Consider the following 13,304-nt stretch of genomic DNA (forward strand, 5'->3'; position numbering starts at 1 on the left):
GTCTTTTTATTATTGATACCCTTCTCGTAAGCTTCCTCACTCATACCAAAGAGGATCTTCTGACCATTCTCCAGGTTGATGGTTGGTATCTTAGTGTACCATTACCAGGGGCGGACTGACAACTCATGGGGCCCCTGAGCAAGAGCAGATAATGGGGCCCCCTGTGCCCCCACCCACACCCATGAAAAGCCCCACCTACGTACATATTGCACTGCACACATTACAAACGTCTGTGTCACAGAATTTTGATACACTTTGTTCAAAATAAATGTTTAATAAATTAAGGAAAAAAAAAGCAACAGAAATTTCTATTAAAAGCTGAAAGAATTGATATTTAAAGCATGTAAAAGATACACAAATATTAACAATACTAGCAGGGGTTGTGCTGTCAATTAAGGGCCCACGGCCACCACCCCCCATCCGTGCGTCCGGCCCCCATGCAGGACACCGGATACATGGATTTCAATAGGGAGGGGGTTTTGTAGCACATGATTAGAGCCAGAGGCTATCTTTGACGCCTCCGAGTCTCCAGACCCTAATCTAGGATTGAGAAAACAAAAAAAAATGTTTTCTTCATCCAGAAAAACAATTCTGGAGACCCCTCACATATGTGAGACCCCTGTGTTGAATCCCACTAGTCCAGTAGCAGGGTACAAGAACAGTCCATGAGGCAGGCAAAAAACATGGTCAAACAGTCCAAGGTCAGTTCCAGATCAGGCAGATGTATGTACAGAATCATTAGGCAGAAGCGTGGTCGAATAACAGTCCAGGGTCAGTTCCAGATCAGGCAGAGGTATGTACAGAATCATTAGGCAGAAGTGTGGTCGAATAACAGTCCAGGGTCAGTTCCAGATCAGGCAGAGGTATGTACAGAATCGTTAGGCAGAAGCATGGTCGAATAACAGTCCAGGGTCAGTTCCAGATCAGGCAGAGGTATGTACAGAATCGTTAGGCAGAAGCGTGGTCGAATAACAGTCCAGGGTCAGTTCCAGATCAGGCAGAGGTATGTACAGAATCGTTAGGCAGAAGCATGGTCGAATAACAGTCCAGGGTCAGCTCCACATCAGGCAGAGGTATGTACAGAATTGGCAGACAGAAGCATGGTCGAATAACAAGCCAGGGTCAGTTACAGAGCAGGCAGTGGCATAAGGGGTGTGAAGGTGTGTGAAGGCAGGAACTGAGGATTACGTTTACATACTTCACTAATAATTTTTTGACGTATGGTAACGGCGAAAACATTCACCTATGCAGAGTTTGGTTGGGAAGGACATTGTGCACAATAAAAAGATGTGTCTCTTCTGAATCCTGCTCTGGTACACACCTTACATTTTTTTGACGTCGTTGGCCTGTTGGTTTGGGAGGTATTTTATCGGGAAAGTGGCGTTCGGATAGTCAACTAAGAACATCTGATCGGATATTTTCTGGTGTGCCATTCGGGAACATAAGGGCAGTGAAAACGTCCTCCTGGTAGCCAAGGAAGCGTTTGGGGGTTTGGGTGGAGTTGCGATAAATTACATATGAATTGTATATGGCCAACTGAAAAAAATAAATTGCGACTTTTTTATACCAATGGTATGTCCATCTTGTGGCAAGGTATGGTTCCAGCATTTGGTCATTGAAGTCGACTCCCCCCATGAACAAATTGTAATCATAGATGCATTTAGGTTTTTGTATGGGGCCATTCCTTCTGGAGATTTCCACGAAGGTATCATTGTGGATTGAAGACAACATGTAGACATCCCTTTTGTCCCTCCACTTCACTGCCAAAATCTCCTTGTTTCACAGACTTGCCGTTTCTCCTTTTCTCAATTTCTTATTGACAAGACTTTGAGGAAACCCTTCCGGTTCTTTTTTATGGTGCCACATGCTGGAATCTTCTTCCTGTGAAGGTTGTGGAACAGGGGCAGAGATGTGTAGAAGTTGTCTATGTATAAATTGTAGCGTTTCTCCAGTAGGGGGTATATGAGGTCCCAAACAATTTTCCCGCTTGATCCCAAGTAGTCTGGGCAATTAGGGGGTTGCAGCTGGGTGTCCTTCCCTTCGTACACTTTGAACGCATACAGTGGGGATGGAAAGTATTCAGACCCCCTTAAATTTTTCACTCTTTGTTATATTGCAGCCATTTGCTAAAATCATTTAAGTTCATTTTTTTCCTCATTAATGTACACACAGCACCCCATATTGACAGAAAAACACAGAATTGTTGACATTTTTGCAGATTTATTAAAAAAGAAAAACTGAAATATCACATGGTCCTAAGTATTCAGACCCTTTGCTCAGTATTTAGTAGAAGCCCCCTTTTGATCTAATACAGCCATGAGACTTTTTGGGAAAGATGCAACAAGTTTTTCACACCTGGATTTGGGGATCCTCTGCCAAATCCTCCTTGCAGATCCTCTCCAGTTCTGTCAGGTTGGATGGTAAACGTTGGTGGACAGCCATTTTTAGGTCTCTCCAGAGATGCTCAATTGGGTTTAAGTCAGGGCTGTGGCTGGGCCATTCAAGAACAGTCACGGAGTTGTTGTGAAGCCACTCCTTCGTTATTTTAGCTGTGTGCTTAGAGTCATTGTCTTGTTGGAAGGTAAACCTTCGGCCCAGTCTGAGGTCCTGAGCACTCTGGAGAAGGTTTTCGTCCAGGATATCCCTGTACTTAGCCGAAATTCATCTTTCCCTCGATTGCAACCAGTTGTCCTGTCCCTGCAGTTGAAAAACACCCCCACAGCATGATGCTGCCACCACCATGCTTCACTGTTGGGACTGTATTGGACAGGTGATGAGCAGTGCCTGGTTTTCTCCACACATACCGCTTAGAATTAAGGCCAAAAAGTTATATCTTGGTCTCCTCAGACCAGAGAATCTTATTTCTCACCATCTTGGAGTCCTTCAGGTGTTTTTTAGCAAACTCCATGCGGGCTTTCATGTGTCTTGCCTTGAGGAGAAGCTTCTGTTGGGCCACTCTGCCATAATGCCCAAACTTTCTCCCATCTCCCAACTGCATCTCTGGAGCTCAGCCACAGTCATCTTTGGGTTCTTCTTTACCTCTCTCACCAAGGCTCTTCTCCCCCGATAGCTCAGTTTGGCCAAACGGCCAGCTCTAGGAAGGGTTCTGGTCATCCCAAACGTCTTCCATTTAAGGATTATGAAGGCCACTGTGCTCTTAGGAACCTTAAGTGCAGCAAAATTTTTTTGTAACCTTGGCCAGATCTGTGCCTTGCCACAATTCTGTCTCTGAGCTCTTCAGGCAGTTCCTTTGACCTCATGATTCTCATGTGCTCTGACATGCACTGTGAGCTGTAAGGTCTTATATAGACAGGTGTGTGGCTTTCCTAATCAAGTCCAATCAGTATAATCAAACACAGCTGGACTCAAATGAAGGTGTAGAACCATCTCAAGGATGATCAGAAGAAATGGACAGCACCTGAGTTAAATATATGAGTGTCACAGCACAGGGTCTGAATACTTAGGACCATGTGATATTTCAGTTTTTCTTTTTTAATAAATCTGCAAAAATGTCAACAATTCTGTGTTTTTCTGTCAATATGGGGTGCTGTGTGTACATTAATGAGGAAAAAAATGAACATAAATGATTTTAGCAAATGGCTGCAATATAACAAAGAGTGAAAAATTTAAGGGGGTCTGAATACTTTCTGTCCCCACTGTATATGTACCCTGTGACTCGGTCACATAATTTGTATACCTTCACCCCATAGCGGACCCTTTTGCTGGGAACAAGCTTTTTGATTTTAAGCCTGTCACTAAATTTAACAAGGGACTCATCCACACAAATGTGTTGGTCCGGGGTAAACAGCTGGGGGAATACTTCAGAAAAATAATTTAGAAGTGGACAAATTTTGAAAAGCCTGTCATCAGTTGGGTCATTTCGGGGAGGGCACTGGGTATTGTCATTGAAATGAAGGAACCTCATTATCATGAGGTATCTGTTTCTGGGCATTATCTTGGAGAAGATTGGCATGTGGTGGAGGGGGTGGGTTGACCAATAGGACATCAAAGTGTTTTTTTTGGTGAGTCCCATATTAAATGTGAGGCCTAAAAAACCTTCAACTCCTCCACCGTTAGGTTTCTCCACTCGTAGGGATGGGCATAGTAGGACGTTGGATTATTTAAAATAAATTGCTGTGCATAAAGGTTGCACTGGGCCACAATTGTCGATAGCATGTCCTCGGTAAAAATTAAGTCAAAAAAATGTATTGGGGAAAAATTCTCTATGTCCACCTGGACTCCTGGCTGGGCAGTGAAGGGGGGAATGTTGGCTTCTCCTGAATTAGGAGGAAGCCGCGAGGGGTTCTGCAGGGCATAGGGAAGGCTGGCATGGGTCTTTGGCCTTTCTTGCTGAGGTACTGTGGTGCTGGTGGATGGCACTGCGGTGCTGGTGGATGCCACTGCCTCCTCAGCAGAGGAGGGCTGAATATCTGGCTCATAATTTATGTCCCACTCAGAATCGGAGTCTGAAAGGGAATCCGAAAAAGAGAGCTCCCCGTTGCTCTCGTCAGCCTGGGAAAGTATTTGGTACACCTCCTCGGCGGAAAAGCATCTTTTGGACATGGTTGCTGGTGGTGATGCGACTACACAGGTGTTTGCTAGGCCTGCACTGATGGGCACTGATGAGGCGGCACTGATGAGCACAGATGGGCACTGAGGTGGCACAGAGGGGCACTAATGAGGTGGCACAGAGGGGCACTGATGAGGTGGAACAGATGTGCACTGATGAGGCGGCACAGATGGGCACTGATTGGCACAAGTGGGCACTGACGAGGTGGCACAGGTTGGCACTGATGAGGTGGCACAGGTGGGCACTGATGAGGTGGAACAGATGTGCACTGATGAGGCGGCACAGATGGGCACTGATTGGCACAGGTGGGCACTGATGAGGTGGCACAGACGTGCACTGATGAGGTGGCACAGATGTGCACTAATGAGGTGGCACAGCTGGGCACTGTTGAGGTGGCACAGATGGGGCGGCACAGATGGGTGGCACAGATGGGCACTGATGAGGCAGCACAGATGTGCACTGATTGGCACAGGTGGGCACTGATGAGGTGGCACAGGTAGGCACTGATGAGGTGGTACAGATGTGCACTGATTGTGAAGATGTGCAGATGGACACTGATTACCAATGGCAGACAGGTGGGTACAAGTGGGCACCAAGTGGCACAGGTGGGCACCAATTTGCACAGGTGGGCACTGTACTGATGGGGCACTGTACTGATGGGGCACTGTTTGGGCACTGTTGGCACTGTATATGTTTTGTAACACTCACAGATCGCTGTCAGATTCTCTCTCTCCTCACACGCGGTTTCTGTGTGAGGAGGGAGAGCCGGCAATGAGAGATGATCTCATATGTTTACATTTGAGATCATCGCTCATTGGCCATGGCGATGGCGCTGTAAATGGCCGCTGTAATTGGCCATTTACAGCGATCTGTGATTGGCTGTGTCCAAGGGACACGGCCAACACAGAATTTCCCCGATGCGTGCTTGTGAGCGCGCCCGAGGAGCGAGGAAAGGGGAGCCCGTCATATGATGGCTTCCCGGGAATTTCGCCCGGGAGCCCCATATATCACCATATCCACGCTTTTCTGTGGATATGGTGATATATGGGGCTCCTCCATCAGTGGTTATTTGTGTCCACATGGATGAGTTGTACCCGTATTACATATCTGAGAGATCATTTCATAGGGCAGGAGACAGACAGCCCATATCTTCAGTAAGACATTATTTACTGGCATACTTTATCTTTTTCTGTTCATCTCATTTTTATATGTGGCCAATAGATGGGAGGAGAGACAGATATACCCCCATCTCTTGATACCAGTTGGTGTTGGTGAGTAGACCTTGAATTTACATATCCTCTATACAGCCTGGAGCCTTATATTGAATGTAGGAGGAGATTATAACCCTCATATTGTCTATATGTATATATCAAGAGGAGTTTCACTATTTAAACTTGGTAGTTGTTAACCACTTCAATACCGGGCACTTAACCACTTTGCGCACGTAATTCTGTTATGTGGCGGGTGGGAAGTGATTAATATTACCACATAGAGATAAAACATTGATTCATATATAATGGCATTGACCTCATCCTATAGGTACACCTGATATGGTCATTTACATACCTTTTATGATTTACAATAAAGGTTACGTTTTAGTTAAGTGGCCTTTTGGTGCGCAGATCTAAACCATTATTATTTACAGACATTGTTTATTGCTCAGGGAACCCCTAGAAACCTGTGGAGAAATCCTGACTGAGAAAGGCTGGACTAGTCAGTAATATATTTCTATCCCCCTTGGTGGGAGTGGAGATGACCCATCTATAAGGATATACAGTACATACACACACAGCACACGGCCGTGTTCACACTACGAGACGTTTCCCAGGGCTGCAGTTCCTCTGAGTGCCACAAGGTGGATATCTCACTTATACACAGGAAGTCTCTACGGAAGGCGGGAAGTAAGTTCAGGAACAGGCAGGAAGTGATGTCAGGTACAGACAGGAAGTTACGGGCGAGGGGTCAGTCAGGAGGAAGTAGAGCGGAGACCTTGCTGAAAGAGAGGAGACGTGACTGGAAGTTGTAGCAGAGGAGGTAATAAGATCTTATTTTCTATTTACACCCAGTAACCCCCCCGTCATGTCCGTCCTCTTCTTCCATAGTCACTGTGATGTCTTTTATCTCCAGCAGATGATGATACACACATATATAGTGTGGAAACCTAGATTAACCCCTTCAGGGGCAGAACATTTCCCCACTTATGGGGCGGGAACATTCTCCTCATTTTGGAGATGTGTCACCTTTCCCACCAATCACCTTCTCACCTCATCGGTCTATACTAAAGGGTTATATGACTTTTATTAGTGATGGGGGGTTATTTAGGGAGGATTGGATTGTGTATGTGTTCTGCCCTCACAATGTGTTTGTAGTACAAGACAGCTAACAACTTCCCAATAAAGACCGAGGCCGAAGGGTTAACGGTTGTAATCTTTACTGAGAATTCGATTTAAGTTTGAGTTTAAATCTTAGTTTTAGTTGTAAAATTGCAAAACACAAATATAAAGTATACATTAGCATTGAACATTACATTACAAAATCCAAGTATAGTCAGGCATGTCACATAATTGTAAGGCCCTAGCAGGGGCGGACTGATAACTCATGGGGCCCCCGGGCAATAGGAGATTATGGGGCCCCCGGGCAATAGGAGATTATGGGGCCCCCAGGCAATCAGAGATTATGGGGCCACACAGTATACACACACACAGTATACAATCACACAGTATACACATACATGTACACACAGTATACACAGACAGATGTAAAAAAAACACAGATTTATACATACTGTCCCTGGTTTTACTAAGGCTGGCAACCCTGATGGGGCCCCCTAGTGGCCCAGGGCCCTCGGGCAGTGCCCGAGTCGCTCAATGGTCAGTCCGCCCCTGGGCCCTAGCTAACATAAATGTGGCCTAGCTGAAAGGAACTCCCTAGCAGAAAAGTATTATCAAATATAGGGCTGAAACAACTAATCGATTAATCGACAACTAATCGATTATGAAATTAATCGATTACTATTTTCATAATCTATTAAATCGGCCAGTAATATAATGGGGTTAAAAAAAAATAAATAAAATGAGCCCTTTATAATACAAAAAGAGCAAATTGTTACTGTAAATATTACTTTCACAGTTCTACAGTAAAAAAAAAAAAATGAACCCCTTACAGTAGTGATTATTTGCTTTTTTTTGTATTATAAAGGGCTAATTTTAAGTTTTTTTTAACCCCATCATGTTACTAAACGTCTTAGACCTGGTTCACATCCATTTTTGCAGAAACGGACTACAGTTCATTTACATGGTTTCCTATGAGACACGTTCACATCAAGGCTTTTTTTTTCAGCCGCTGTGTATTTGGAAAGGGTCTTTTTTTTAACGCAAAATGGTGCTTTTTTGGTTAAATACACTTCAACGGAGAAGCTGCAGAGCATGTAATGCGTTTTTGCAGCAATTTGTGTTTTTTTTTTTTTTTTTTATCTGCTCAACAACAAATTGTCCAAAAAAAAAAAAAAACGCTTAAACGCAAATCGCAGCAAAATCACATGCGCAAAAATCAAAACACACAGCAAAAAGTACTGCAGAAACAGATCAAAAGCGAACTGCATAGGTGTGTAGCGAGCCTTATGCTGGCCACACCAATCAAATTTCAGACAAAATATTCAGACGAAAAATCTTTGTACATTCGCTGAATGAAAGAATGTTGTTTGAAAATTTCACTTGTTTTTTAACATGCTGTTATTAAAATGAATGTAATTTCTGAACGAAAACCACATACGCTGTCTGAAAATTCCTTTCACCAAGAAGTTTTCTATTTCCAAATTTCCCCGTCACTGTGGTTGAAAATGAACGTCGATTTTACCCCACTAATGATTAGAAAATCAAACGAACGTTCTTAAAATGACATTTTTTTTTTCTGAAGGAAGACATTGTTTGTTTTTTATAAATAAAAAAAAAAATTGATCTCTGAGTCTGATTATATTGCCCCCCTCGGCTTATACTCGAGTCCTCCTCTGCAGCCTAATCCCCCGGCGCTGTGATACATTCAGTCTAATCGGCGGCCATGCAGTGTAACCAAGCACCGTCAGTGTTCAGCCTATCACGGACGGTGTTCTGATGAGAAAGGTCCCCCCATCGGATAGTGTCCGCCCTGTACTGCGCAGGCGCAGAACGGAGGACATAGGAGACGCCGAAAGTATCCAAACATAAACACCTGAGCTCTACACGGCGCCTGCGCACTTATTACTACATTCTGTCACACGCTCCCGATATACCTCGTGATCAGCTGTTCTTCTTCAGAGACTTTCGGCGTCTCCTTTGTCCTCCGTACTGCGCAAGCGCTGCACCTGCGAAGTACCACAAAGGTCATGTGTCCTGTGTATATGTGCATGTGTCATGTGTCCTGTGTATATGTGCATGTGTCCCTGTGTATGTGTCCCTGTGTATTTGTCCTGTGTATGTGTGCATGTGTCTGTGTCCTGTGTATATGTGCATGTGTCCTGTGTATATGTGCATGTGTCCTGTGTATATGTGCATGTGTCCCTGTGTATGTGTCCCTGTGTATTTGTCCTGTGTATGTGTGCATGTCTCTGTGTCCTGTGTATATGTGCATGTGTCCTGTGTATATGTGCATGTGTCCCTGTGTATTTGTCCTGTGTATGTGTGCATGTCTCTGTGTCCTGTGTATGTGTGAATCCTACCTGTGTCCTGTGCATGCCTCCGTGTGCCGCTCTGCACCGATCAGCGTGTGCTATTACTATTCGGCGGCCATTCACTGTTCAAAAGCCGCGCCTCCTCGTCCGTGATAGGCAGAACACTCCATTTCCCAGCAGTCAGCGGTCAGCCTATTACGGACATTCTCTCATCCTCATAAACCGGACGAGGATGAGAGAATGTCCGTGATAGGCTGTACACTGACTGCTGGGAAATGGAGTTTTCTGCCTATCACAGACGAGGAGGAGGCGCGGCTTTTGAACAGTGAATGGCCGCCGAATAGTAATAGCACACGCTTGCCGCCGTCTGCCTGCATGACACGCTGATCATGTAGGCAGACGGCGGTGACTCGAGTATAAGGGGGGCACTTTCAGCCCAAAAAAAGGGCTGAAAATCTCAACTTATACTCGAGTATATACGGTAACAGTAAAGTTAGCCCAGAGATTGTGGACAAATTAAAAGGATAGTATGAGGACTTGTATAGATCTCGCCAGAGTGAGATGAGGGTTGGTCTGGATAGTTTTTTTCATGACTTGAACCTTCCCTCCCTCAGTGAGATGGACAGGGATGAGCTAGATCACCCCTTCACACTAGAAGAGCTGCAGCAGACCATTAATGAGATGACGAATCAGAAATCTCCGGGTCCAGACAGCCTCCCAGCCAAAATATACCGGAATTATGGGAAGGTGCTGCTTCCTGAGTTGATGAGGGTTTTGAATTGCTCAATGATAAAGGGCGCTCTTCCCCCATCGATGATGGAGTCCACCATAATCACCATATATAAGGAGGGTAAAGACCCTCTTGATGTTGCCTCTTATAGACCCATTGCCCTATTAAACACAGACATGAAAATTCTTGCAAAGGCCTTGGCGGATAGATTGAACAAAGTTATCTTGAAATGTATCCACCCAGATCAGACGGCTTTTATACCCGGAAGATCAACTAGCACTAATATAAGACGGTTATACTTGAATTTACAGCTCCCTATGGATGGGGGTGGGGGGAGGGCTATTCTTTCTCTGGACGCCACCAAGGCCTTTGATACCCTAGAATGGCAGTATCTTTGGAAGACTAAGGAGGCAGCTCAGCTTGGACCAGGGTTCATTAATTGGGTTAAAATGCTCTATAAAAATCCAGTGGCCAGAGTAAAGGTTAAATAAGGAACAGTCCGATAAATTCGGATTGGGGAGGGGGACGAGACAGGGCTGCCCCCTGTCACCCCTCCTTTTTGCCAATTGAGCCCTTGGCTCAATTGGAAAAACTTGCACTATATGCAGACGACCTGCTGCTGTTTCTGGGAGACACACAGGAGTCCCCACGGAAAGCTATGAATATTATTAATACCTTTGGTCAAATCTCTGGGTTAAAGATAAATTGGGTAAAATCTTGTTTACTGCCTGTGGATCCATTGAGGGACCCTTTGCCTGAAGAGGTGGCCCAGATTCCAGTGGTGAACAAATTTAAATACTTGGGTATAGAGCTGCACAATTAATCGTTAAAAAATCGTGATCTCGATTCACCTCCTCTGACGATCTCTCCTGCTGAGTTTGACGATTCTTTCATATAAACAAGTGGAGAGATTAGCTGCTCACTCAGCTGTCAAAAGAAAACATCAGGCAGTCTGCCAAGTTTAGAACTTGAAACATTGTAACTAACTTCCTTCTTAGATCAAAGGGATAGAACTTCTCTGTGTAAACAAATAACCTGGGCAATCTGCCAAGTTTTAAACAAAGTGTAAATGCAGGAAGTTTAACACTTAAAGTCTAAATCTTTTTCTGACACTTCTTTCTCAAGTTAAAATCAATATTTTTTGCTAAAAAAAAAATTACTTGGAACCCCCAAATATTATATATATATATATATATATATATATATATATATATATATATATATATATATATATATATATATATATATATATATATATATATAAATATAAAATATAATTTTTTTTTTTCTTTCGACCCTAGGGAATAAAATGGCAATTGCTGCAATATTTTATGTCACACTGTATTTTCCCAGCTTTCAAATGCAATTTTTTGGGAAAAAATACACTTCAATAAATATAAAAAAACGAAACAGTAAAGTTAGCACAATTTTTTATGTTTTAATGTGAAAGATGATGTTACGCCCCGAGAATCGTGAGAGAATCGTGATCTATCCTCTAAGCAAAAAAAACGTGATTCTCATTTTAGCCAGAATCGTGCAGCTCTACTTGGGTATCAACATTTCTAGGGACCCTCAATCCTATATCTCAGACAACATCGTCCCTCTATTGGTAAAATTTAGGAACAAAATAAAAGTGTGGAAATGCCTGTCATTATCTGTGGCCGGTCGCTGTTATTTAATTAAAATGATCTGGATGCCACAGCTCCTCTACGTATTGCATAACTCCCCATTATTGCTGCATAAAAAGTGGTTTCTAAAGATAGACACGCTGTTCAGGGAAATGATTTGGAAAGGTGGCCCTGCAAGAATTCGGTTAAGTACCCTGCAGCTTCAGAAACAGGAAGGTGGAGTAGCACTTCCACATTCATTTAGCTATTTTCTGGCATCACAAATCCAGCATATTGGGGGTTGTAATTTAGTAGGTCAAGAAGCAGGTAGAAAGAGGCTCCTACAAAATACCCCACATGATTCAATAGTTGAAGCTCTGGAGGCAGGCTCCTTCCCTCCAGGACTACCTACTCTGAACCTTATGATGAGAGTATGGGATACAGTGAAATTAATACTGAATTATGGTGGCCTTACAGAATATACCCTTTTGTGGGATAACAATAAACTGGGAGAATTACAGAAGATCGGGGTAGTTCGGGAATGGAAGAGCTGTGAAATAAATTCCATTTCACAGTTATACGCAGAAGGATCCCTGAAACCTTTTCAAGATCTGAGAGCCCAATACTCTCTCTCGAATAAATCTTTTTTTAGATATTTACAGATTAGACGTGCTCTGAAAGAGCAGTTTAGGGGAAGGACTTTAGAATGGAGTGGAATTTCTGAACTTCAAAAGGTGATCAACTCAGAGACTAGAAAGGGTCTAATCTCCGAAATATACTCACATATTAATAAAGGGAGAATGGGAGGGATGGAGCCCCCTCAGTATAGGAGGAAATGGATAGAAGATGTGGGAGACATCTCAGAAACACAGTGGACCAGAATCTTGGAACTGGCTCCACTGGTTTCGTTGTCCCCCTCTCAGAAACTGTCAGATTTGTTTTTGCTTTATAGAATTTACTACACCCCTCGTAGACTTTTTCAGTTTGGGCGTCGGCCAGACGCAAGATGTCCTAGATGTGGGGATCCAGATGCGGATATACTCCACATGTTTTGGAGATGCCCGAAGCTGTTTCGTTACTGGACGGGGGTGATGGGAATTATTGACAAAACGTTTGATACCTCTACTGAGTTAGAAGCAAAATGCTGCCTGCTGGGGCTGGTGAAGGGAGTGGGAACTCCAAGAAGCCGGCAGGTAGCAGTTTTGAGATGTCTGTTTCAGGCAAGGAATTTAATTGCCCAGAGATGGCAGTCAGCATTGCCTCCGACCAGAAAAGAATGGCTGAACAGTATGAATGTGGTAATTTTTAAAGAAAAAGCGGTATATTTAAAGCAAGGGGCATTGAGGAAATACGAAATGCTTTGGAAACCTTGGTGGGAGGCAAGAGGGTTGGTTATGTAATCCTAATTGATGCAAAAAAACACTAATAGGTTGGATAGTGACCCAAAAGATAACTGATTATGAGAGTTTGAGGGTTGAATGTTTGAGGGGGTATGTATGCTTGGTTGAGCTGGATGGGTGTAGCAGTTGGGTGAGTACCGTATATACTCGAGTATAAGTCGAATTTTTCGGCCCTTTTTTTTGGGCTGAAAGTTCCCCCCTCGACTTGTACTCGAGTCACTGCCGTCTGTCTGCATGATCAGTGTGTCATGCAGGCTGCCGGCGGCCGGCGTGTGATAATTAGTTCGGAGGCTATTCCAGCTTTCAAAAGCCGCACCTCCTGCTTGTCTGTGATAGGCTGTACACTGACAGC

This window comes from Aquarana catesbeiana, unplaced genomic scaffold (genome assembly GCF_042186555.1).
Source record: "Aquarana catesbeiana isolate 2022-GZ unplaced genomic scaffold, ASM4218655v1 unanchor233, whole genome shotgun sequence".
NCBI classification, from domain to species: domain Eukaryota; kingdom Metazoa; phylum Chordata; class Amphibia; order Anura; family Ranidae; genus Aquarana; species Aquarana catesbeiana.